General features: G+C 48.2%; 2 protein-coding genes across 3 annotated transcripts in view; one reads left to right on the top strand and one right to left on the bottom strand.

The window, feature by feature from the left end:
- Positions 1-13,189, bottom strand: part of SPR (G protein-coupled sex peptide receptor) — a 252,246-nt gene extending 239,057 nt beyond the window's left edge. The window contains exon 1 of one of the 2 annotated variants that reach the window (XM_075691972.1): positions 12,753-13,189. The gene's annotated coding sequence lies outside the window, so the exon portion shown is untranslated. The remainder of the gene's footprint in view (positions 1-12,752) is intronic. The other variant, XM_075691969.1, reaches the window with a different exon arrangement.
- The window catches only part of LOC142582356 (uncharacterized), a 261,253-nt gene that overhangs the window by 126,850 nt on the left and 107,306 nt on the right, over positions 1-27,097 (top strand). The window lies entirely within an intron of this gene.

Raw genomic sequence — 27,097 nt, 5'->3', positions numbered from 1 at the left:
TGCAGTCTTGTGCGCCTTGTATGTGCGGTATTCGACTCCGCTAAGGAGAGCACGCGTGCTAGAGTAAGAAGCTGTCTCGCAGCGTTGGTCCTTGAGAAAGGAATGGGGATGCAGTGGTCTTCTTTGTTTGACGTCCGAGCTGCCTTATCTGCGTCACCATTTCTCATGATACCTCAATGGCCTGGTATCCATTGAAAAGAGATAGCATACTTTTTCACTGAAATGATAAAGTTCCACGGTTTCGTGAGCTGATCGTGAGTTCGATGTCGGAGAACCGACTGCACACATTGCAAGGCTGGCCTTAAATCGCAGAAGACGTCTAATTTTCGAGGACTATCAGCATTTATCACATGAAGCGCCTCGCGGAGAGCCGCGAGCTCTGCAGCTGTAGACGTAGCGATATGGGAAGTTTTAAACCACTGGGTTATTCCCATTGTTGGTATAACTACAGTGCCACCGGAACTGGTTGATGTGGTTGAACCTTCAGTATAGACGTGTGTGTAGTCGCTGTACGTCTCGTACAGGAGGATTACACTAAGTTACATGAGTGCAGATGGCGGTAAATCCGACTTTTTATTAAGTCCTGGGATCGTTAGCTTTGCATGAGTACGGCTCACACACCATGAAGGAATCGGAGGTCTTGCCGCAGGTGCGCAATGCTGACCTGAGAGAGGCACGGTGCGCGAAGATAGCTGCACTGAATTTCATGTGGGGCCTTTCTACTGGGCGACTTGCGAAGTGGTGGGTAAAGGTTCGAGCGAAGTGTCTTATGCGCCCACGCATTGGTTCAGTGATAATATGTGCTGTAATAGTTTGAAGTTGAGCGACTGCAATAACTTCAGTTATTGACACACTCCGCGCATATCTAGGCATATCTAGGCATATCTTAAGGGCTTGCGTTTGGATGCCTTGGATTGTATTCAGGTTAGTTCTGCAGATGTAGGAGATGACCGGTAAGCTGTACCGCAGAAATACAATGACGAGGACCCTGTACAGTTGCGGCATAGATTCTATTGACATTCCCCGGGTGTTTCCTGCTAGGAAATTAAACATATGGCGAATTCCCGTCAAGCGTTTTCTCACATAATTAACATGAGGGATCCAGGAGAGATTTGTGTCAATGACCACCCCGAAAAATCAGTGACTTGTGCTGTACGAGATCAGCTGTCCGTCGACGGATATCACGTACGGAGACATTGGTTCACTAGTAAATATTACCACTGCACACTTTTCACATGATATTTGAAGTCCTCGTTCTCGAAGGTAGGAAAGTGAGAGAAGCGAAGATGGAAAGGTAGGGAGGTTAACCAAGGATGTGCCCGTTTAGCTACTCTACACTTAGGGGAGGGAAAAGGAAGGATCAGTTAAGGAGAGAAAAGAAAAATAATAGTCAGTCATTCACAGTCACTCACAGATGATCCTTCACTGTCACAGGCGTTCATACAATCCAGTGTCCTTCAAGAAACGGAGAAGGGCTTTTGTGGCCTTTTGCAGGCAAGAACGCAGAGGCCATGGTCCAAGGATCTTTTCTTCTGAGAGCGCTCTATTGTCTAGCAGGTTGAGTTTCGCTTGTAAAGTACGTCGATGAGTGCCAAAGGATGGGCAGTGACACAGAAGGTGCTCTGGAGTCTCATCGCACCCGCACAAACTGAACGCCGCACTGCTGGCCATTCCTATCAGGAATGAATTTTGAATTTGTAAATGCGATGCCCAACCACATGCGACACCGTAAAGTTGTTTCGCGACGGGAGAGTCCAGGTGGCAGGCGAAGTCGCAAGTTAGGGTCGAGTAAGTGCAAGCGCGAATCGGTGAAGCCCGGCGAATATCATCGGAGAAGTATGATGTGGCGATCAAGTGATTGAAGTTGTCGTGCAGCATGAAGTGGTATAGAAGCCCGCTGATATTTTTGCTGAGCCGAACGCGCAGCTTCATTTGCGCTGTCATTGCAGACAATTCCGGAATGGTGTGGGAACCATTGAAATACAATGTCGTGGCCTTTCTCGAGCGCGTGATTATGAGCGTGCCTTATTTCGTACACTAACTGCTCGTGTAATCCATGATGTAGGGCAAACTGCAAAGTTTGTAGGGCTGCTTTGGAATTGCAGAAGATAGCCCTGTCATTTGGTGGCTGCTGGAGTACGTATTTGAGTGCACCTTGAAGAACCGCAAGTTCTATCAACGTTACACTACGCCAATATTTAGACAGCAATGAGACGGCGTCTGATCGAACAACTACTGCTTCGGCTGAGCTGTTTGAATTGGTGGACCTGTCCATGTAAATGTGTATGCGGTCAAAATAAGTTTTTTTGAGGAAAAGCAGAGACAACTGCTTCAAGGCTAGCGGTGACAAGTTTGGCTTCTTAGTTATACCAGGAATTGAGTGGCACACGTGAATTTGCGGAGACACCACAATGCCGATGTTGGGCGTTTCGCAGGCTTGAAGCCAGATGGTATCGAGTCATGGTGTCTCGTCACAATACCACAGAATGTAGCCTGTGGCCTTCGCACTGGGAAATCGGCTAAATGGTGGGACCGTAGGCGAGAAAGGTGTCGAGTGCGCGCTCTTAGCGTTTCACAGAAGATATGAGTGGTAATCTGGTGCTCCTGTGCAATGACAATCGTTGCAGCTGTCGAAGAACACCTCAGGAGGCCAAGACATGTCCGAAGTGCTTGGGCTTGTACGCTCTGTAGTGCAGGGAGATTAGTTTTGCATGTGTTGGACAGAACAGGAAGACTGTATCGCAAAAATCCGATAAAACGTTCCATGTATAGCTGCAACATGGAGCGCACGGACAGTCCCCACGATTTTCCAGCTACGAATCTGTACATATTCGTAATACACATGAGCTTTTTCTTCATATATTAGGAATGCGGACTCGAGTTAAGGTCACCATCCACAATAACCCCAAAGAACCTGTGGGCCTTTTTGTACGCGATATAATGGCCCTCAATACACAACAGGTAGAAAGACATCGCTTTTCGTGTAAATGCCACCAGCGTATATTTTTCTGTAGAAATTGTCAGACCTCGTCTTCGAAGGTATGCCGCTGTCAGAGTTGCCGCTTTCTGTATTCTGGCGCGAACTTGTCGCCTTGTCACGCCGTATGCCCAGATGCAAATATCGTCAGCGTAGCGCGAGACATTAGCAATCAGTGGTAGCGTACGGCGAGCCCCACTAGAACGAGATTTAAAAAAGAGCGGGGCTCAACATTCCGCCTTGTGGGACCCTCGACACTGGAGATATATCTACTTGTCACGCCACCCTCTGTAAGACCAAACCGCGATCGCTGTGAGAGATAGCTCCTAATCCACCTAAGGATGTAGCCTCCAAGTTCTGGAGCCTCAAGGGCTTGAAGAATGGCTTCATTGGTTAAGTTGTCGTAGGCACCTTTTACAGCTAAGAAGAATGCCACAGAGAGCCGCTTCATAGCATTTTGTTGCTTTACGGAGGTCACGAGATAAATGACGCTGTTAATTGAAGACCGTTCACGTCGAAAACCAGCCATAGCCTCAAGGTAAATGTTATCGTTTTCGACGTACCATTCCATACGTGTCAGCAACATCCTCTCCACGACCGTACCGATGCAACTCCCAAATGAAATCGACCGGTACGATAAGGTTCCGCGAAGACTTCCCAGGCTTCAGTAGAGGCAGCAGTCGGCTACACTTCGTATCGTCGGAGACTATGCCGTCAGGCCAAGGTTGATTGGATATATCGAGAAGACTACCGTGTGCTGTTGAACCTAGGTGCCTTAAGGCAGCGCAGTTCACCCCATCGGGATTGGATGATGATGATCGCCTGCACGCAGCCAAGGCTGCTTGCAATTCTTCCACAGAGAAAGGCACTTCCATGCTTTGTTCTCGCGCGATGGTAGGTAGGATGATGTTAAAGTGGAGGCCTTCTAAGGCCGCTCGGGAAGCTGCAGTCGCGCCGCATCTGCCGTCCAAATACAAATGTCGTCGGCATAGATGGAGAGCCTAACGGTGCATGGAAGGATGTCGGCGAGTCCGATGAATGTTGGATTGCCGAGCGTGGGGCTCAGTAGTCCCCCTGGGGCACCTCACGGTTACTGTAATGCTGGGAGGTTGGGCCCATCCCCGGTAAGTATGAAAAATTCTCTTTTATGTAGAGAGATGCCAATCAAGAAAAAGATATTTCCGCCAAGTTGTACTGCCTCTAACGCGTTGAAAATCGCTTCGTGAGTTACGGCATCATATGCTCCTTTAACATCCAGAAAGAGGGCAGCACACAATATTTTGCAGAACTCCCGGTGTTCCACATACGCCAAGTCGATAACGTTGTCTATGGAAGAATGGCCACGCCTGAAGCCGGCCATTGCATCCGGATATACCTGTTAATGTTCGAGGTGCGATTCTAGCCGTGTTAGAACCATCCTCTCGTTAGTGTTCCGATGCAACTTGCAAGCGTGATTGGTCGGCATGATGCAATGTCTGCAGGCAACTTGCCAGGCTTCAGCAGTGTAATTAGGCGACTGATCTTCCATTCCATGTCTGCCAGCAGTTGTTGACCAAGAGCAGGAGCAATTTCCGAGCATCTTCGCCAAGATTACACAGGGCATGGCAGGTTATACCGTCGGGTCCTGGTGATGATAAACGTTTGCATAAGGCAAGCGCAGCTTCGAGTTCGTTCATGGTGAAAGGGCTGTCTATGCGGGGGTTGTGTAATCGGTGAGTAGTCGTGCGTCGATGTTCCAGAATATCTAGTTTTGCCAGCGATCCACCAGCAGAAATGCTCAGCGACATCAATCTCTTTGCATTGTTGGTGAAGGGCCAAAAACTTAATAGGATGGCGCTGCTGAGAGGTTTCACGGAGACCAAGAACAGTTCTCTGCATGTGAAACAAAGGTTTTACTGAATCCAAAGACTCGCAGAATAACATCCATCTTTCCGTTGCTAGTTTGTCCATGCGACGCTGAATTTTCTTTTGAGTTCTTCTGGCCAACATCAAGTCATGTACAGACTTTGTACACGTGTATCTTCGCTCTGCACAGCGACGAATTGCATGAAGCTTCTCGAGCTCAATATCATATTCCGTGCTCGTAGACGTTCCCGTAAGCGAATGAGTGGCAGCCTCTAGGGCAGCCTTTATGGTGTCCCCGAGGGTAGAGTACAGGTCATCCCGACAGCAGGCGTACACTGAATGACGCCGGCTAACTTGTAGCCCGCCAACCCTTAAATCCTAAGATATGTGGGTAGGTGGTCACTTTCCCACGGTTCTATATCCGAAAGCCACCTAACCTTTCTAGTGAAGGAGCACGAAACAAAGTTTAGTTCCCGACAGCTACAGTAGACAGCTCCACCAGAAAGGTGGGGCTTCCATCATTTAGCAAGCACAGTTCTTGTTCAGAGGCAAATGGCACTAATCTTCTGCCCCTCTAGTTTATCTTAGAACTTCACCAGACATAGTGGTGGGCAGTAAAATCTCCAGTCATCACCAAAGGCTGCGGAGTCGCTGTCGTGATTCACCGCAACGGCTCGCAGTCCAGGTGAAGTATTCTGTAGTAGTACACCTAGTGGGCTTGTCCATTTCGTCTGCGGATGAAGTTATAATTGGGCTGCGCGCCTGCAGCAACCAGGTGCCACAGCCAATCAGCACTTCAGCAGCAGATGAAATGGACATTTCCACAAGGTGGACACCTACAGAATATCTGCCCAGCCGACTTGAGGGCGATATCTACGCTCCAACTACTGTGAAAGTGAGCTTCCCTTTCTTCACTGTCAGACATACGTATTGGTTTTCGTCGTCAGGTGGCACTGGATGACGGACATATGTAAGATCGCGTCGTATGAAAACGATCATCTTGCTGCATTATCCGTGGTTGGCAGACATGAAACACTAATATACTAATATCCAGATGGGAATAGAGTAAAAACGCAGCCTGGTGGAAACTTACATCTGAGGTTAAATTCCTATAGCGACTGGCAAATCCGATATTGTCTCGCGTGGCGTGTTTCACATTTTTCCGGGGATAGTTTCTCATCAGATTATCCCTGTTAAAACTTTTTCACTCGGCGCATGCACCACACGTCTACTGCACGGCGTATTTCTTCAATATTTTGCCAGTTCCACTTCTACAGCGTAAGAATATTTTGTAATCATATTGTGTGCGCCACGCGAATAGGGTTGTACATTCACGAATGTATGCGAGCAGCAGTGAATACTCTGGAACGTTAGACGATGCGAATATAAAAATGCTGTCAGACATGACCTGTAGGTCAATCAACGATTGTGTTTGCCGCTATCGTTGTGATTCGAGGGCTTCTTACATTCAAATAACGATAATGTTATGCTTATAACTGCATTTGTGTTATTGCAACGAGACACAATTTTCTGGGCGAGAAAGACCTTGTTATGAATCTGCCACAGTGTACTCAAACATGGCTGCTACAATGACGTCAGTCCACCATATCATCTCCGTATATTGTATTGCTTTTCGACAGTGATTGTTCTTCATCAAATTATCAATACTGGTAATTTGTCTCTCGGCGCACGACATGCCTATCGTGCTACCAGGCTGTAACAATTTTTGTTTACACATTTTCTCGACGTCCTAGTGCCTTAAGATGGTAGCCACAATGATTTCAATGCAAGCTATCTAATCAGCATATTCGCACGTTACTGGAACTTGAAAAGTCGTGTAACAGCACGAAATACACGGTGCAGCTGAAAGTGGACAGTAGAATGTTCAGGATAACGTGTTTATTCACTTTCTACGTCATCCTCTTTCCCGTATTGTTTGCTTTTTGTTCCAGAAATCTGCAGTCATTTATGCACACAAAGCACTATTCCGTAAGAATCATATTATCCCTGATGTTCCTATCAGGATTCTTTCAAAATGCGAATCATCTGCATGTCCCGCTCCTGCCACGTTAAATTTGACCTAGATACCACGCTTCACCCTAGGGTGAGGCTAGCACCAATGTCGCTGGCTCTGGCTTCACTGACTTAGATGTGGCTTCAATATTACTCGATAGTGATTCAATAGGTAACGAAAGTTCCTGTTCAACTGTTTTTATTTATTTATTTTCTTAATTACAGAAAATGTTGAGTGGGTCTCTATTGCTATAAGTGTGTGTGTGCCCGAGCACGAAAATGACACTTTGCTACTCGTTTCATATGCAAACGTTAAAGATTAATATTGTGCTACTTACCAGCGACAAGATTTTAGCAGCATTTCAAAACCTTTTTGAAGACATCAGATCCCTAGCAGGTTAATGCGAAACGTTATCTACAACAGGGGTTAATTTCCTCCCACTGTAGATTACATTTAAAAGTGACCTTTCATACGCTATAGTCATATGTCAAATAGAAACATGTTATTAAATCTACGTTTTCTCTGTCGCCTGATATGAACAGAACGCTTGCTTATCATGTGCAGTCTTTTCAACAAAATGCCACCGTCCGCATGTTTTTGGGGCTATTTGCACAAAACGCTGAGGAAAGCGGTGTCTCTAATGAGTGCCTTAACAAGAGTGCCGTACTTTCTCCGATTTTAGACTGACTGCCAGTATAGGCACTCCTTCTCAATGTTTTCCTTAGCAGCTACGCCATGCAAGCGTCTCGAAGCGCTCTGCCACAAAACTTCAGGTTTTGCGACGTTAAGTGTCACGTACCCTTGTTGGCGTCACTGTCACAGGACCGACTATCTGTTATCCTCTTATCTTTCTTCCCCCTCACCCCTTTATTTTTTTTATTCGAATTGTATTATTCCCAAAATTTAGGCATTCAACTGTGCCAAGTTCTGGTTAAACCCATTGTCTTCGTGTCCTCACCTGTCTCTCTCTCTCGCTCTCTTTCAGGCTTTATCCGGTTAGCTTTAAGAGCTGCATGAAAGTTTCCTGTTTCAGAAAGAAATACCGCTTGAGATCCTAGGCCCGAAAATTAAGCAGCAGCATTCCCATCGTTCCAATCAGGAAGCTCGTACGGCGCAGATAAATGTTAAATGATCAAAGGAGAAAACGAGGAAACGTGTTTGCATGCGCAACCATAAGCGTAGCTTAGTAAAATTATGCAAAACAGCTAGTTAGTCTGTGGAATGGTGAAATAATGTTTCAACGCATTCATCTTGGTTGTTATTCCGGAGAAATAACTGGTGACCAGGTTAATTTTAATGCCACACACTGATGTTGTTTTTTAATGCTGTTAGTGTTGTAATATTTTCCCTGTAAATAGTTCTGTTTGTGTACTTTTGTGTGTCGAACTTACAGTTGATACGTTGTATTTTCTAGAATTAATATTTAATTTTAAGCTTGCTATATTTTTATTCCTTCCCATGTTGCTCTTGCCTGAGGGTGAAAGCTATTTCGCACTAGCCGCCAATTTGTACAGGGGCCAGAGCTCAGTCAGGCTGCAATGCTCAGCTTTTACATCCTGATCCCCCGTTTCTTTATCAGAAGCAAGAAAAAATTATAATTATTAAATACTTGTTTAAATAATTATATTCATTCAAAAAATTGTGCTTTGCTTACGAGGGAAATTAGCGCAAACAAAAAACAACTCGCACGGTAAGAAATTCTGCGGATCAAGCCCACTATGGGAATCGATGTAGGCGAAGCTTTCTATGCTGCTTGCTTTGAATGACGATAATTAGCGGTGATGTTGACGGCGAATTTTCAATTTCAATTTTTAATCCAATACGAGAGGGGTGAGTTGATGTCAAACGCTACCTTGCGTGTACCAATGCTGCTTGAATGCGTTGTACAAGAAGCATACAGGAAGATATGTTTGCTTCAGGTGTCGTTGTGAGCCATTGTTCATAAACTCTGAGAGAATTGAGCATTGTCATTGCCTCACATGGCACATCGCATCGTGGCCGAAGTGCAAAGCATTAATTTAATTATCGGGCTGTACGTATGAGAACCACAATTGGGTTATGAGGTATGCCGTATTGGCGGACTCCGGATTAATTTTGACATCCTGGTATTCTTTAACGTAAGCCTAAATCTAAGCGCACGAGCGTTTTTGTATTTCGCTCCCTTCGAAATGTGGCTGCTGTTGTTATAATCGAACCCGTGACCTCGAGCAGTGACACAGCCCCAAAGCTACTGTGGTGGATACAGAAGTGTTGATTTGACCGGCGACCGCTTCCGTAGTCTTGCGTAGACCTTACTGTGATTTAATGCGGCTTTTCGTCTGGACGCCCTGCGTCAATTGACCGCTTGACATATTTCTGGTGTATCTATTTTTCTGAAATCGCAGAAACGTACCGTACGTTGAACTTTATCGAATTTATCCAAATTTGCCCACAAGCATTGTCGTGTCTAAAAATAGCGCTTTCTCGCCTTCTCACGTCGCCTTTTCCCTCTCCCGCCCTTCCCCCATGTATCGGAACTGCGAGCGAAGAGTGTCAAGGCGGTCATTCACTCGTTTGGTTACTGCGTCCGTTCTACCCATGCTCAGCCTATTCTCCCTGTATCCTCTCTGCCACTCTATCTAGCTCCCATCTGTACCTACACGTTAGTAGAAAGGTAAGGGCTACAGTTTATGCAATGCTTCTGCAAGGGGTCAATTGCTGAGTTCAAGAGGCTAATGTGGCGACGCCTGGAAAGCTCCAGTGGGCATTGTGCACATGGGACGCAATGGAAAGGTCCAAACAAATTTCTCGCGTTGCTTTTCCTCTCTGTCACGCTCCTTTCATGTATATACACGCTCTGACCCCCCCCCCCCCCCGACTCGGCGTGCAAGACAGCAGCAGCAGTGGAAAAGTTGAACGAATAGGCAAAGAAAGCTTCACTTTAAAAAGAAAAGGACAAGCGCTACACTTTGTCCTTCTTTCCCGTGTGAGTTGACTTTTTGTTTGCGTTAATGTTCCTTGTCAGCAATGCACGACCAAATAAACCTACAATTAATTCGCCCTGCTCTGACTTAGAGAGGCTGTCCAACTGATCGAGAGTAGTGCAGTTCCTCTTTGCGAACAGAACGGAGGACACTCGTAGATGACGATGTATTTCGACAAATAACATTTCTTCTGCTTCACCTTGTGCCTCCTAAATACACTTAGTGAAAGAGAGAATTGAAATGCACACATTTTAGTCCTGGAAATCTCTATCCGGATGGGATCTATGCAAATAATTAGTTCGTAGCCGATGTGCCTACTGCATAGGTAAAACAACCGCGCGACTCAACTTTAGGGAAACCTTTACTGCTTGTGTATTTTCTTTTTTTCTTGATTATGCGATTAGGTGCTCCGTTCTATTATTGCTGAGTAACCAAAAATATTATGCTGGTTAGCCAGTAGGTTTTTAATTTTATCCAACGTGCACAGAAAACGAGCCGCGTCCTTTTAAAACCGACTAGAGTTTCTAGGTTTATCTTTCTGTATTTTCTCTCTACTATTGTACAATGATGAGGTATTTGTAATTTACACTGTGGTAGCGGTTAAAGTAACTCCGTTGAGTCTTCCGCTATCAGCGCGATTAGAGCAGTGGACCTGACGGCAACCTCCCCGTCGATCAGCTGGAGCAACTTATCAGTAAGCCATCGGCGAAATGCTGGCGTCTGCGCTTTGTAAGCTAGAAAGGAAATCCACTACCTTGACAAAGAGAGGAAAAAAATGCCTAAAAACAATCATCTCTCATACAAAAATGGAAAAAGAAAAGAAATAATTCTTTGAAAACAACAGAATATATATATAAGCCTGCAGAAAGGTGCCGGTCGTCAAGCGAAATTACCTGATGATAAACAACAGTGTCACGCTTCCTTTTCGGTTGGGCGAAACGACTCATAATAGGGCAGAGAAATGTGCTTGAATTCCTGCCGCTGTGCGACCTGAAGGACTGCTCTAAAGTACGACTTAGTCTACGCGGCCACTCCTTAATGTTGCACTAGTACTTGGACCTTGAAGCAGGGCTGGCTGTGCCTTGCGCGTAACGCAGGCTTCTTAGCCTCCATTGGAGACACTGGCCTCGAACAGACGCTCCAGTCGATTATTGCTATGTGTGCTTGTGTATGTTGCACGTGTGTGTATATATATTATTGCGTCATTTGATTTGTTACCCTCGTCATGTGGAGTAGCATGCTATTAGAGTAGGTCGAGATGGCTGCACTAAACAATGAATTTTCGCAATGAGTTTCGCGCGCGCCTCTACTTGCTTTATTTCCTGCTCGTGTGTGTTGTGCTGCTAAGGCAAGCTATAAGCTCACTCGCCACTTTCATGGAAAATGAACGGGTGCTGAGCGTTCACGAAAGTCTCTCCCTGAGCATAAGGCGTGCCCGAAAAGTCCGGGATGTGTCGAGGACGTTCAAGCGAACCAGTTCCTACGAGCTTATGTGAAACAGCGAAGACGAAGACGAATAAAATGAAACATAAACAAAAAGCAAAGCGGCATTTTCTTTGTTGCCTAATATGTAGCTAGAACCACGGCGCATCCAGTGCGCTTCCGTAAAAAAAATGCAGTTTCTCCTGAAAAGCGAAGCTCTGACAGCCATACACGAGTTCACCGTTGCGCTTGATACACTCGGACATGTTCTAAATGTGCGCGGATGCGACATACGCGGGTGCGTCGAAATTTCTGGCAGACTTGAAAGCTGTACGCGCCGTGTGGGGCCTCAATTTGCAACGCGCAGGCGTCATTGCGCAGCCAGTAAATAACGGCGCCAGTGAAATGGCATAATTTTCACATTCCGTGCGCTAATATATTCTTGTGCTTTTTAATAGACTGAGAAGAAGTCAGGTAAAAGGCACGCACTGTGAATTAAATGTCCAATTACCGCTGTTTTGTTCTGCAACCCGCAAAAATTTGAGGGGATAATTGTCAAGAAGACAACTTTTTGGCCGTTGAATATTACTTGCATATACGTTGCATATGTGGCATGCATCAAAATGTGATTATATATATATATATATATATATATATATATATATATATATATATCATTGTATGCAAACATCATAGTGGTGGCAATGCCAATGGTGCAATTTCACCAGCAGGGTCGACATGATTGCTTTAACAGTATCACGTTTCTCATACTTGCAATAATTTAGACGACCGAGGAAGGAACACCATAACTTTCTTGGGTAGTTGCAAGCACCCGCTCTTTCTACGTACATTATTCGAAAAAAATAAGGGTAGCTCTGGAAATGCTGCCCCAAAGCTGTTCAGTGTAACGAAGGGGACGATCATTCCTAGATATTCAAGGGAGCTGGATATCAGAACATTGCGACGCATTGACAGAAGAACCAAATAAGCGTGATTTAATTCCAAGGCGAATCCAGGTAAGAAAGTGCTGTATTAAAAACCGCGAATGACACGGCATAAGGCAAGAATACGTGGCCGGAAAATTAAACTGTACGTATTTTATAGTAGCGCACGTACGCCAAGCTACGTAGTGACACAGTTAACAGCTGTTTCGGCACGTAATGATAAGACCAGATTAAAGGGCTAAGAATCCGAGTTTTTCAGAACAGTTGACAAATGGTTGCTATCTTGGACCGAAAGATGCACCCATGATATCAAGCTCCAGAGTTCCAGCTTCACCCCACCCCTCCAAACCACATCATCTCCTAATATGTCTTAAATACTTCGACAGTGTAGACTAAATTTGGTTTGCTTCCCCGCGTAAAAAAGTAAAGCGAAAATTCGCCGAGGGAATTCAACGTCCCAAAGCAACATTGGTTCAATGAGAGGTGACCTCGTGGCGAGCGCAGATTGCTATAACCATCGAGATACCGCGGCGCATATAAGCGAAGAAGAAATAAATTAAATATTCACGAGGCCACAGGCGTCTTACCTGTGTCGATGACTCGCCGATTTGAGAAGGCAGTCAACAGCGCTGTTGTAGGGAATGGTCCGCACGGTGCCGACGAAAGCGCTCCAGGAAAGCCGCAGCTGCAACCTGTTAGATTCCGGCGCTCGAAGAGGGTGCACAAGAGGGGTCGTGGTCGCGGGCGCTCTGGGTGTGGGCCTTCGACGCGCAAAGTGGAAACACCAAGAGTTCTTTTCTTTTGCGCCTTTTTTTTTCCCCAAGAAGAAAGTACGACCAGCGCTGAACAAAAGGAGCGGAGAAGAGGCGCGTAACTTTCGGCGCAGCCTATGCTTGTTCGCGTCCGCGGGAACCGAGAGAGCGCGCGCGCGCTTCGGGCGCGCTCCCGAGACCCTTTCTTCGCGCTAGTCGGCCGCGCACTGGAGAACTGCACGCCGCCGAGTGCGCTGCGATCTCGGGGAGAACCCCGGGCGGCGACACCGGGGAGAGTCTCGAGATGTGCCCCCCCCCCCCCCTCCCGGCTCGCGCGCAGGCGGCGCGCGTCGCTGTTCGCCAGGCGTTTCCAGCGCTCGACGACGCCAGCGCCGCCGCTGACACCGCCGCTATAGCCGCTATCGGTACGCCTCCGCTTAGGCGCTTTTGTTTTCTTGCACTCTTCTCCTCGAATCCCGTTCGTGTTATTTATCTTTCCTGTCGTCCCGCTAGTCCATCGCTCCTGTCCCCACTGGATTCCCTCTTTCCCTCGGCACGTTTCTCGTCGCCCTTGATTCCGGAAGATTCTTCCTCCTCCCCTTGCCGCCAGTCTTTCAGGTGACAGCCCTGGGCGAGAAAAAATGCGCTGTTACCTTCACACCTGTGTGGAAGAACAGCGATAATGGACGACTGGTGACATTTAAAGGCGCAATGCAGCACCTTAGCGGTGAGAGACACCGGGGTGAAGAAAGAGACATTATGAATTGCTACCTTGCCGTGCCCTTGAAATTACGCCCAAATGTAAATATACCAGTGTTTTCGCACTCTGTAAGCACATGAATGGTGCTGATACGATTTATAATCGAACCTGCCACAGGTTCTCTGCAGCGACATGCTATAGGTGCTCAACCACTGCGGTCTGTTTGTGCCGAAAAAAGAGCGGGGAGTTGAGGAGGAGGGAAGGGCATTGAGACTTGGCTGTGCAGCATGAGTCGAGGAACAAAAATAAGCGGAAAAGAAATAACGCGAACTTGTGGTTTTTCTTGCGAGTCACGTCGCGGTAAATCTTGCGCGAGTATCACGCCAAAGGTGGCGACGAAATCCAGCATGGTTGACCCCGATTTCTCATGATGGCGGGGCTTGACGTATAAAGAGCCTAGGCGCAACTTTCAGAACACATCTCCGCCTTGCTGTTGGTGTGGAATGTGTGAGGCTTTAATTCAAAGGAAATAAGCGTCTGTGTGTAAGATGACGAAGTGTGCATAAGTGTCCTTCGCGAAGCTATTATAAACGTCTGTTATGCGGCTCTTATATAATGTAGTGGAAGGATGCGTCGTTGAACTTGTAGCTGCCTCTCATATATCAGTAATGAGAACACAACGCTAATTTAGTTGGAAGAATTTAAAGAATATGGCCGCAAGTTCAGCGTTCAACAGCTTAGCTCTTCAGTTCTACCGAGCACCATTCGCCGACATCGACAATTCGGAGGCATTAGGGCGAGGAAATCTTTGTATAGTACGGCACTTGAATGCGACGACATTTTGACGGAGCAACGACATTTGTACATGGTGATATTTCGACGCATCTGGATGTATAGGAGAAGACTCGGTCTCATTTACCACCAAAATCTAGAACTTTAAAGAAAGGAGGTCGCATTGTGTTAGTGAAAGCAAGCTCGATCTTGCAGTGTTCAGTTTGGTCGACACTTCATGAGAAAGCGCAGTAGGGGCTTCGCCGTCTGTTACACATAAAGTATGAAAGACGATATATATTTTTTAATGCTTGCGTGACGTGTCATACGAGACACTTATTTCCGATAAACATTTAGGAACTAATGAGTTTTATCTTCATTACCGCATAGGTGTTGCCTACGCCATCAGACAACATTGTACAAACCGTCCTCGCACGCGATACCTGGCAACCTGCCCTAATTTTCTCCACTCCACTACCCCCTTTCTCCTCCCACCTTCTCTAATTTTCGCGCACGTCTTCTTGCACAAACACCCCCATCATTTCAATAAGCATATCATCGTTTATACAGATCATGTTCGACTTTCCCGTCAAGGCCTCCACTGCAACTTCGATCTCTACACTCCGCATTTTCAGTGGAACACTCCTGTGCAGGATGTATCTGAGAACGACCACCACAAAATCGTCTGCAGTCCTCTGCGGAGCGGATGTCTGGCGGTCCCACACCGCCAATTTTCTAACAGGTGGGTTGTTCTTGCAAACGCCTGGAATTCCCGTAGTGGCCGAGCATGTGGCCCGGAGCACGTTCCTACCTATTTCACTGGTAGTTACCCGTGGCAGTACTTTTCTGCCTCCCACAGCAGTGGCGGAGCCTCGACTATTTCACCAAATCTGTGGTGTGAGAAGAGGCGCCCAGCAGCCTTCACAAATCTTTATAGGGCCCCTTTTCAAGGTGAGAATCCATATAAACAACTGAGCGCATGGCCGTGATACATCTCCACCCATTAGAAAAAAGAAACCTGGTGGGTTTCCTGCGGCACCAGAATTATAGCCCAGTACCTGCCGTATTAGGTGGACGCTTTACCATTTCACCATCTAAGCGAGGAGAGAGAGAAAAAGACAAGGGTAGGAAAGGCCGGGAGCTCAGTCAGACCAGAGTTATATTGGCTGCCACGACATTTTCCATCTCTTTGTCAGTTTCTCCGTACAGAAACGACTCTCTTTGCCACATTGGGGAATTAAATACACCATGCTAGCTGAGAAATAGTTCTATAACTAGACGTCCTCTCCTCTCGTAGGTCCACATGCCCTTCAAGGTGATACTACGTCTTTTGAAGATCGACGAAACTACATGAACTCCTCTCCGTCACTACGACATTTGCGATCACACCTGTTCGACAACCCTTCCTTTTTCCTTTCTTCCGCCTTTCCCTTCATATTTCCCTCTTTCCTGTGCGTAGTAACCAGTCACACGTCCTTCCGGTAAACTTTCCTAACTGGTCCCAAAAATACACATAACCAGATCAGGCTTAAACATAGAGGACGCGGGTGTGGGCGTTCACGCCTAATGCTATCATACAGCGTACGCCTTCGGCAGCTGTTGACGAAGCATGTCGGCCGCTGGTTACTCACGGCAATTCTCCAAGACCGGCTTGCAAACTTTTGTTTGTCTTTAAAGGTAGAAATCACTTCGTCGGCTTTTTCCTCTCTCCTGGTGAATTGCCTCCAATCGGACAGGGGAGGGAGGGGGGCGCTGATGGCTTGAGATAAAGTGGTAGTATACCACTCTGTACAGATTGCCTATGCAACATGAACAGGTCTAACGCAGCAAAGTGAGCCTAGTGGGTGTATGTTTAGGTAATATCACCGTGCCCACAGCATGTGCTCCTCTCAGAGCCGCTATATTTGCGCTTGCGCGGCTTCCGGTGATGCGAAAACTCTGTACCATCAGTGGGCCACAGGAGGTATGGCGAAAGCAATGCAAGGAAAGACTAGGAGCACCTCCAAGTCGGGATGTTTGTCGCTAGCCCTAAAGCAACGAGAGCAAGCAAGAGACTCGTCCCCAGGGAGTGCTTCGAGTATACTCGGCTGCCAGGATGCGTAGTCCGTAGCCACTGTTCTCTACGGGACGCAGGGTCATACTCTGGCGCAGTCTCTTTAGCACGGCGACAGCGCGTCTACGAAAATAAGGAAAAGGCGGATCTCCGCGCCTCGTCGTTCTCCTCGCCGAGTCACAAATTAGATTACGCCACGCTACTTGCTCCTTCCGGGTCAAAACGCGAGGGTACTGTCCCGGATAGTCCTTGAGAGTCCCAAGGAGAGTCCCGTACGTAAGTACATAGCGTGCACGGCAGTGTGTGCTTGCTCACGTGCCGTAAGTGGCCGCATGAGATTCAATCCCGAGCCACTAGTGCTAGCGAACCAGCGATCTTGGCAGGATGTAGAGCGGCGCAAAGTGAGTTCCGGAAAGCCGGCGCACTTCGCGTTATGTTGCTTGCCATCTTCATGGCCCCAGTAGCAACCACGCAGTGCTGCACAAACCTGCCATATAGAGCAGCTGTTTCTCGCTGAAAACAACAATAAATGGACGAAAAGAATTTCGACAGAGGCAGGAAAAAAGATACCGGGGCACCTAAGCATTCCTTATGACGTGTAAATGCTAGAACATTTCTTGTCGCTGAGTTATGTCACTGTATTTAGTGTTGCGGCGAAATGTACTGAATTTAGTGCTGCTGCGGTATGTTTCCGAGTGTAATGAGGTCGCAACAACGCATGACGAAGAACCGGCCATATTACGATCTCTCAGCTGAGTTTTATTTGCGGAGTTCTCATTAAAGTAGTGCATCACGCCCATGACGTTGAGCGTTCTTTCTCGATGACGCAACTTTTCAGCACGATGACACGATTTTGCCGAATGATGAGAGCACTTTTCCGAGCGGCACCATGGTGTTGACGCTATATTTATTTCAACATCGCGTTTGAGGCGAACCCTGGGGGGCATTTCGTAATCGTCGTCCCACGGGCAGCTGAAGCACGTTGCTTATCATTCGTCCCACATGGGCTCCGGCGACGGCGCCTGCGGTTCCCCGACAACGCAAAAGGGACAGACAGACAGACAGACAGACAGACAGACAAAGAACTTTTATTTTGGTCCTGAGAAGACGATGAGTGTCCCCGTTAGGGGGCAGCGTCTGCGGGCCGCACCCACGACGGAGCCGGGAGGTTGAGACTCTCGGCGATATCGCGGGCTCTCTGGACAGCCCTGAGTTGCTCTTCCTTCGCGGAGCTGGTGACGAGCCGGAGCCAGTCTTCCTCCGAAGAGGGAGACCCTGAGCCCCCGCACAAGTCGAGGCACTGCCAGAGCATGTGCTTAAGAGTGCATCTGGGATGTCCACAGCGCGGACAGCCCGGGTTGATGCCGCCTAGGAATTTTGAACAAATAAATGGAGACGGATACGTCTCCGTCTGCAGCATTCGCAGGGTGATTGCCTGTGGTCTGTTTAGGTGTGGGTGTGGAAGTGGAAACTTCCGACGCCCTAGTTGATAGTGCTTGCAGACCTCGTTAAAAGTAAGGAGAGGGTCCCTGTGCCATTGCCATCCCCCAGCCTCCGATTGCCCACTTCCTGCGCGGCGGGTGAGATCTCGCGCCTGGGAGTGAGCAAGTTCATTGGCGTTGGGGACGGCTTCATGAGCATCGCTGCCCATGTGACCGGGGAACCAGATTAAGTGCTTTTTGCCTGTCCAAGATGCTGCAGAGAGAACGCGAGCGGCTTCCTTGCATACCGAGCCTTTCATGAATGCTCTAACGGCAGCTCGCGAGTCTGTGAAGATAGTGGAACGGTTCGTGGAGGCCATGGCGATGGCTACAGCCACCTGTTCGGCTTTGTCGGCGTTCACATTTTGATGCGTAAACGACGTCAGCAGCTCCCCCCGCAGCGATGTAGCCACCGAAACAAAATGATTGGAAGCAGCGTATTGCGCAGCGTCGACGAAGGCGACGTTGTCCTCAATCTTAGCCGCTAGGCTAAGAAGGGCCCTGGCCCTCGCTTTACGTCTGCCGTAATTGTGCTGAGGGTGCATATTTCTAGGTATCTGGGATACTGAATACATTTCTCTGACTTTGACGGGGAGCGCGCACTCCCTCTGTTTGGTGATGCACGAACCTTGACCGATATGCGCTAGTAGCTGTCTGCCGGCTTCCGTGGAAGCGAGTCTTGCAACTTGTGCCATCTGTTGCGCCTCGACTATCTCTTCAAAGGTGTTGTGGACACCTAGCTCCAACAGCCTTTCGGTACTGGTGCTCTGTGGGAGACCTAGTGCCTTTTTTATGCTCTTGCGAATGATTGTTTCTACCCTAGCCGCGTCCCTTCGGCTCCATTTGTGGGCCAGGGCTATATAGTTAATGTGGCTGATTAGGAAGGCGTGGAAGAGTCGCCTAAGATTATCCTCCGATAGCCCCCCTTTTTTGTTGGCCACCCTCGTGATTAACTTTGTCATGGAATCAGCTTTGGTAGCGATGCGCTCTAAGGTGTAGTCATTACTGCCGTCCTCCTCCAGGAACATGCCCAGGATTCTGATTCTGTGTACTACCGGAATGACGGATCCGGTCTCGGTGGTGATAGTGATATTGGGAGGTGTCCCTTTCTTTGCACCGATTGTGGGTCGGTATAGTAGCAGTTCCGATTTCTTAGCCGACAGGCAGAGTCCTGCCTTCGCAAGAAACTCCTGAACGACTGTGATCGCTCTTTGTAATTTTTCTTCGATGTACCCGTCGCTACCTCCCTCGCACCAGACTGTGATGTCGTCGGCGTAGAAGGCGTGACCGACACCCTCAATCTCGGCCAGCTTTTGGGAGAGAGCTCTCATGGATAAGTTAAATAAAAACGGGGAGAGGACTGCCCCTTGCGGAGTGCCTCTGGGTCCGAGATCGAATGTTCTCGAGCCCAGAGCTCCTAGGCGAATAGTGGCTTTTCTATCCTTTAGGAAGGAGCTGATGTACTTGTAGAATTTTTCTCCTAGACCTGCTTCTTTAATCGATTCGAGTATGTGAGAGTGTGTTACCTTGTCGAAGGCCTTTTCTAGGTCCAGTGCCAGGACGGCTCTGGTGTCTCTGGAGGCCTTGTCAATAATCTTGTGTTTTAGAAGCAGCATTACGTCCTGTGTGGACATGGATGGTCTGAATCCAATTTGATTAAACGGAAATAGATTCCTTTCCTCTGTGAATTTAGTGGCCCTATTGAGAATGACGGGCTCGGCGACCTTTCCCACACAGGAAGTGAGTGAAATCGGCCGGAGCGAGCCAAGCTCTAAGGGTTTCCCTGGCTTCGGGATGAGGATTACGGTCGCGTTACGCCACTCCAGTGGTACCTCGCCTGTCTCCCAAACCTCATTGATTTTATTTGTGAGGAGCTCGATGGCCCCATCATCCAAATTCTTTAAGAGTTTATTTGTGATCCCATCGGGACCCGGTGCTGATCTGCAATTGAGTTCGTATAATACCTCTCTCACCTCCGCGTACGTGAAGGGGGAGCCCAGAGGGTCCGTTTCGTTCTCGTGCGTCGCAGAGAGGTAGTCATTGTTTGAGCCGGGTTCGATACAGAGGTACCTCGAGGCCAACTCGTCTGTAATTTGTTTCTCGGTCATGCCAGAGTTCTTTAAGTTGTGGATGAGCCTATCAATAGTGAGCCTCTGATTGGCTTTGGATTGTTTGTCCCCAAGCAGATGCTTGATGATGTTCCATTTTGCTCCGCTCCTCATTTGCCCGTCGACGGCGTTGCATACGTCGTCCCATTGTTGCCGAGCGAGGGTTTGGCTATGTTCATCTATTTGCTTATTAAGTTCTGCAATCTTTTTGCGTAGGCGTCTATTTAACTTTTGTGTTTTCCATTGTGCCTGTAGCGCGTTTTTGGCTTCTAGCAGGTGTGCTAATCTACTGTCCATGCGCTCTACCTCTTTGTCCGTCTCTATTTCCTTTGTGGAAGCAGCAACGTCTTCTCGGAGGCGGGCGAATAATTCCTCTAACGAGCTGTATTTAGTCTCGTCCTTCTTTCTGATAGCTCTAAAGAGGTCCCAATCCGTTACTCTGAATTTTCTGAGAGGCGGTGATGACACTCTTATCGCGAGGCTGCTGATGTAGTGATCACTGCTGAGGTTCTCTTGTAAATTGGTCCATACCGGTTCCTCCACATTCCTAACCATGGTCAGGTCTGGCGTGGTATCCCTGCTGACTGAGTTGCCAATTCTGGTGGGGTATTTTGGATCGGTGACCAAGGTGAGACCGCAGGCTGCTATCTGTGCCGCGAGGGCCTTGCCCTTGGCCGTATCTTTAATGTAACCCCAACCTTGGTGTTGTGCGTTAAAGTCCCCTGCTATGATAAGCGGATGATCGCCTGCAATTTGACATGCCTTCTGGAAGAGAGCGTTAAACGTCTCCCTTCTGTCGGCTGGCGAGCTGTACACGTTCAGAATGAAAACGGATTGGTTGAGTTTAGCGTTTTGGATGAGCTCGATCATGATGTGTTCGACTTTTAAGTTCGGCCTAACGTCGTGACGTAAATAGGCGAGACTCTTTGAGACGAGTGTCGCTATCCCTCTTTTGCCCTCCGAAAAGTGCGCTTCTGCATGGTAGTCGTGAAGAGCGATCACATCGGTGAGTGTTTCCTGGAGGAGGATTACTGACGGCCTTTCGCTAGCAGAGCTAAGTAGTTGTTGCAAGACTGCCTTCCTTTTGCGGAAGCTGGCGCAATTCCATTGCCAGATAGCTAGATTGCTTGAGTTAGCCATTTTACTTACGTAGTGGGGGCGTACCGAGCAGCGCAAGCTGTCTGTCGGATTCTAAAATTTCGATCCTCGCTGTGTGCTCGTTCAGTTGGAGCTTGATGGGGCTAATTTCGGCAACTATGTTCGATCTTAGCTGGTCAAGCAGTTGCTTAATCCCCGAGACGTTAAGCGTCTCCTCGTCCATGGGCTCGGGGCTCGCCCTGCGTTTAGCGCCTCTGTTAAGAGAGGCGGCAGCTTGGCCGCCGATCGCGCGTTCTCTCTGCTGCATTTCCTGCAATAATGACTTAATTTCAGATAGTTCCTTTTTAAGAGACGCGTTTTCGCGCTCGAGTGATTGAATTTTGCCTAGCGTTTGCTCTTGGAGTTGCCCTTGTTGTACGGGAGCACGGGTCTCACCTGTTTTGGCTGCCTTGTCCGCCCAGGTGGGTTGTGAGTTGATCCGGACCCGGGATCTGCTCCTGGATCTCGATCTAGAACGTTCCGCGGTGGCGTTCTTGGGAGCGTTCGTAGCTGGCGTCGTGGCTGGAGCTGGGGTTCCTCGACCCCCAGCGTTGCTCATTGCGTTGTTCTTCTTGTTGCCGCGTTTCCTTCCTCTTCTGCGTCGTCTCCTCACGACATAAGGAACTTGATACCTGTTTTTGCAAGTTCGGTCGCCGGTGAGGTGAGCGTCTCCGCAAAGCGCGCACTTGGGTAGCACACATTCGTGTCCGTTTGTGGTTTGCAAAGTTCCGCACTTTTCACACACTTTTTCGGTCGGTCTGGGGCAAACGTCGTGCCTGTGACCGACTCGTCCGCAGTTGCGGCAAGTGTCTATTTGCCTCTTGTACAGCGTGCAGCGCACCATGTTGGGGCCGCAGCGGACATAGTTGGGCACTTTCATGCCGTTGAACAGTATGATCACGGTAGTCGACTCTTTTATGCGCCTGACTCCGAGCACCATCGGGTTTCTGGGTGTGACAAAAAGGCTTTGCAGTGCAGCTTCGGGCAGATCGGCATCGACGCCTCTGACCACGCCTCTGCAGGTATTACCCGGAGGCGTAATGTATGCCGCGATAGGGTGCCGTTTATCCGCCAAGATAATCTCCCGGACTTGGGAGTATGCACTGGCGTTCAATTCGGAGGGTGTGCTTATAACAAAGATATTCTGCATTGCATTCGCACACACGATATCCTCCTCGGCTGCCACCGGGGGCAGCTTGGCCGCCATTAAAATGGCGTTCGTGACTTTGATCTGACTGCATTTTCGCACGTCCAGCCCTCCCCCCGGGCGGACGACAACTCGAAAGTGGGATTTAGGCAGGCGCGGTAGCCTGGAGGCTGCGGCAACCTTTCTTAGCTGGCTGGCTTGTTTGGCGCCAACGCGGGCGCCTTTTTGCTTTGCCTTGCGCGTCTCGTTCTCGACGCAGGTTTTGTCCGCGTTCCGCTTCCTGTGAGCGGTAATCCAGCCGTTGGACTCGGCGTCTTCTTTGGAGATTTGCTCTCCCTCTACCATTGCCTCGTAAGGCATGGCGGAATGTTCTGGAACGCTCTTTGGCGTCGGCTAAGCGAGCGGCCGCGCCTTCCCGCGCTACGGCGGAGCCGATGTCGTGCTAAGCCAAAATAGGCTTAACCCTTGGTGTCGGAGAAAGGACCCACAAAAAAGGTTTGAGTGGACCTACCGTGATAGATGCGCCATCCAATTGCTCCTTGTAACTTCCCGGAGTCGTTCCAGTAGAAATTGTGAGGAAAAGGTACATTGGAACAAGTAGGTCAACTTCGGTTGGCGGAGCTGATGCAGACAGGTCCGCACGTCACGCCGCCAACTAGCGTCCTAGTGCGGTAATGCAAGTCCAACTCCGTGTGTTTCGCTATGCAGTTTTAATTGATCTGCGACCGCAAAAGGGAGAGCGAGCGGCTGCAGCCAACGCCTCCTAGATATCCAGCCTGTGCATTCTGCTTTATGACGTCATGGCACTTGGACTGAAACTTCCATTGCCAAGCCCCGCGTGACGAAAGCGATGACGTCAGAATCCCTACGGCTTACTCGGGAGTGTTCCCATCGCATTCTATAGTAGTCGGGCCAGGTAGCATGACGTAACGGATCAACGTACACCGGCCTTGTGCTATCTAGGGGGCGCCGCTGTAGATAGCCGTGCTTCCTCCGCAGCCTCTCGCTCTGCCGTCTAGGGGACGGCTTGCCAGAAAGAGCCCAACCACGTGCGCGGGCTCGAAGATATTCGTCACTGTCACCTGTCGCAACGGTGGGCGCAATGCAACGGCGGCGCAATGGTAAGCGCGCTCTGCTACGTGGCGCTGGAGCAGAGGATCGAATCCTCGCCGTGGCCACGTTTCCTTCTAGTTAGATGAAGATCACATAATTTGGTGGGCCGTTTTTCTCCCACGGCTTTCTGATGACGGCGGCGTGACACAGTGGGTCATGTAGCGCTCTCGCGTTAATAGAAGGCCCCCTCGTCTCGTCACGAAGCTGTCACGACGACAAAGAAGGCGGCATCGCTCGTGCATCGTTAGCATTCAGTCATGGCGTGAAACTCAGCGGTGTAATGAGGGTAAAACTCTTGTTTGGGCTAGTTGGTTTATGCTTGAAGTAGTAAAGGCAATGTGCAGAATACCAGAACTCAAAAAGAAGAACACAAACGACAGGACCGGCGCCGGTCCTGTCGTTTGTGTTCTTCTTCTTGAGTCCTGGTCTTCTGCGTCTTGCCTTTACTACTTCAAGTAATGACGGTGTTCGGTCGTCAGACCTCTGACGACCGAACACCGTAGGTTTTATAACTGTATGTTGCACCGTGTTCCTTTAATCCTTTTTTTTCTTTTAACAGCTTGGTTAGCTTTCGTTGGGACAAAGGTAGAGGACGAGTTCCCCGATTATGTGTTGCGCTTTGTTCCTGTGCGTTTACCTCTTTTCTTTCTTTCCAATTTTCTGCTGAAGGGTTGGATAATCACCTGGCAGTTAATGGAACGCCTGCATAAGATGTTGTTTATGAACTTGTACATATATACAAAGTGAAGTTAAGGATTTCGTCAGCCTGTTTATTCTTTCCCTTCTGCGCTTTCATTAGAATGCATCGTCATCGGGCCTTTCTTCCTGTATTTGTAAGCTTCCCGTCGTAAGAATTCACATGTTTCTTATATTTCAGCCTTTCATCACGAATTTCGCCGCCCGACATGTACACTCTATTAAAGATAAGAATCATCCTCACCTGCTGAGCGAGTACCTCGCTTTCGCACTAGCGCATTTTTAGCGCTGTTTGTGTGCGCTTTCTCCACGCGCAATCCTTCCTGATGTTGCAAAAGATTTTTTTCAAGCTCACAGCACGCCTTATGAAGTGCGTAAAGTGTCGACAAGAGCTTCTTAAGTAATCAGAGAACCCGTCACCGCACAAAATCCTTTATTATTTACAAGAACGCTAGGCGCTAAGCGTGCCTCTCTGCTAATTGAATGCCGCCCAATTAAGGATTCAAAGAATCTGCTTCTCGACGACACACTCTTCCGAGATAAGTTTTTTCGTCATTCTTTCTTTTCCTTAGTGTGCCACGTTTGTCCCCCGTTTTGTGTTTCATGAATAAGTTTGGAACTAGAGTAGCAGTGAAGGGAAGTGTTCCGCACCACACATAGCCAGTTTGCAATTTGAGCCATCCAGAAATGCGCCGTTGTGTGCGATGTGCGCGCTTGTGACCACTTTTGAAGATAGTACTGAGGCTTACTATAGCATTAGCTAAAACAGTAGTTTAGACACGCGCACGCGCACATATGCCGGCAGGTTGTAAGGGTTCATCTTGGCGCTCTTGCGGTGTTTAATATATACATACATACATATATATATATATATATATATATATATATATATATATATATATATATATATATATACTTTTTTACGCCCGTTCGTTCGTTCATTCGAACCATTGCTATGCTACAGAAATCGCACTACTGACCGAAACTCGTCAGTCGCGGTAAAAGTTATGTCCAAGCCTGCCGTAAATTCCAGCGTCGAAAGTCACCCAGTGTGCAACTCTGTGGGATTGCTGAATCCTATCGAGCCGCCTTGTAGCCCCTCCGATGAAGTAGCCATGGACCTCCTGGGCCCGCTTCCGTTGCCTACTTCAGGAAACAAGTGGACCCATCATCGCCAAGGCTATTTAGCCCACTTTGCTTAAACAACGGCTCTTCCTAAAGGTACAGCTTCTGAGGTTGCACAGTTTTTCGTACAGCACATCGTGCTGCATCACGGCGCCCCAACCTGTGTCATCACAGATCGAGGGGCACTGTTTACGGCAAGGCTGCTTGAAGAAGTTCTTTAACTGAGTTGCACCACGCACAGAAAGACGACAGCCTATCATCCGCAAGCAAATGGCTTTACCAAAAGGCTAAATAAAACGATGACCGGCGTGCTGTCAATGTACATAGATATGCAGCACAAGACGTCGGACGATGCACTGCCGTATGTCACGTTTGCGTACAATACCGCTACGCAAGAGACCACACGCTTCACGCCGTTGTGTCTTGTTTACGGTCGGGAAGTTCAGACGATTTTATAAGCCATGTCACCATGTGACAATTCTTACAGTCTTGATGAAGACAGCGAGCGTCTTGTGCACCGTGCCGAGGAAGCACGCCAACTAGCTCGCGTAAACATCAGGAAACAACAGTGTATTGACGCGCGACACTACAACCACCACCGCCGGCAAGTTGACTGTCAAGCGGGGGACAAAGTGTTAGTTGTACCCCCGTACGCCGTAAAGGCCTTTCGGAAAAACTTCTTAGTAAGTACTTCAGCCCTTGCAACGTGCTTCGGCGAGTGAGTAACCTCAGTTATGAAATTCTTCCGGATGGCACCCAGCCAGCTCGACACCGGCAACCGCTGTCCGAGATTGCGCACATCGTGCGGTTAAAACCATATCGCCCATTATAATAGTCATGGTTTTCGGACCATTGCGTTTGTCCTGGGACAAGTCTTTCTGCCAGTCAACGGTTTGTTTAGCATCGTGTCGATGCTCTTCTAGGAGGAGGGGTAATGCGACGCGCTTGGGCCACTTGCTCCCAGAAAAAGACGTGGACGGTCTGGCTCACGAGCTCGTGCGTTGGTCTTTTGTCGGTGCTGCAATGCCGCTTTGTCGGTTCAGACTTTACCGACCTGCTTTAGAAGCCGCCTGTCAACTAAACGTGACAATATAAAGAAGGCTTGGGTTACGCAAGATGTGCTAGGACATAATGGATAAATTATAGCAAATAATATTTGAAATAGGAAAGATATTTAATAAGGAAAATATCGGAGCCGAATGAACGTGATATGTGCTGTTGGTTATAATACCGAATAGCTGTTTTTAGACATGTTCTAGCGGGCATAAGTAATATTTGTATGCAAGACCCCATGACTCGATAAAAAAGGTCAAATGACTATGAATGAACGCAATATAGAGAGAAGTTAAGAGTAGGAAGTGCGCAATATTGGAAGAGCATTGAGAAGAACAGGAATGCGGTAGGTGGTTGTCCTTTTTATTTGTATAATGTGGGCATTATATTAAAAAAAACAGTCAAGTTCGACACCGAGAAATGTGCATTGCTTAGATGGGTACAGTAAATAAGACAGCTAATGGTCATGAAATATGCTGTCAAACAGAGGCGATATTTAAAAATTCCGTAAGACCTAGAAATGATCACCCCGTATATCACACGACCTCAGAATATTTGGGAAATTTAATTTCTTTCAAGCGTTCTTTCATTTATTCTACGAAGGAGGAGAGGAGAGTAGGGGAGAAGTAGAGGCAGGCTAGCCAGTGCATAGACCAGTTGACTACTCTGTGTTTTTCTGGGAGGGACATAAGCCCGCGACTACAGGCAAAGTACCTCGAGCGGCCAGTCGAGCGGGAAGTTTTCGTGCATTCTCAGGCCTCTTTCATGCTCGGAAAAAACACTTTTATGTAGAACG

This window comes from Dermacentor variabilis, chromosome 5 (genome assembly GCF_050947875.1).
Source record: "Dermacentor variabilis isolate Ectoservices chromosome 5, ASM5094787v1, whole genome shotgun sequence".
In the NCBI taxonomy this organism is placed as follows: domain Eukaryota; kingdom Metazoa; phylum Arthropoda; class Arachnida; order Ixodida; family Ixodidae; genus Dermacentor; species Dermacentor variabilis.
Note: the sequence above shows the minus strand (reverse complement) of the source record. Positions and strands in the feature narration are given on the sequence as shown.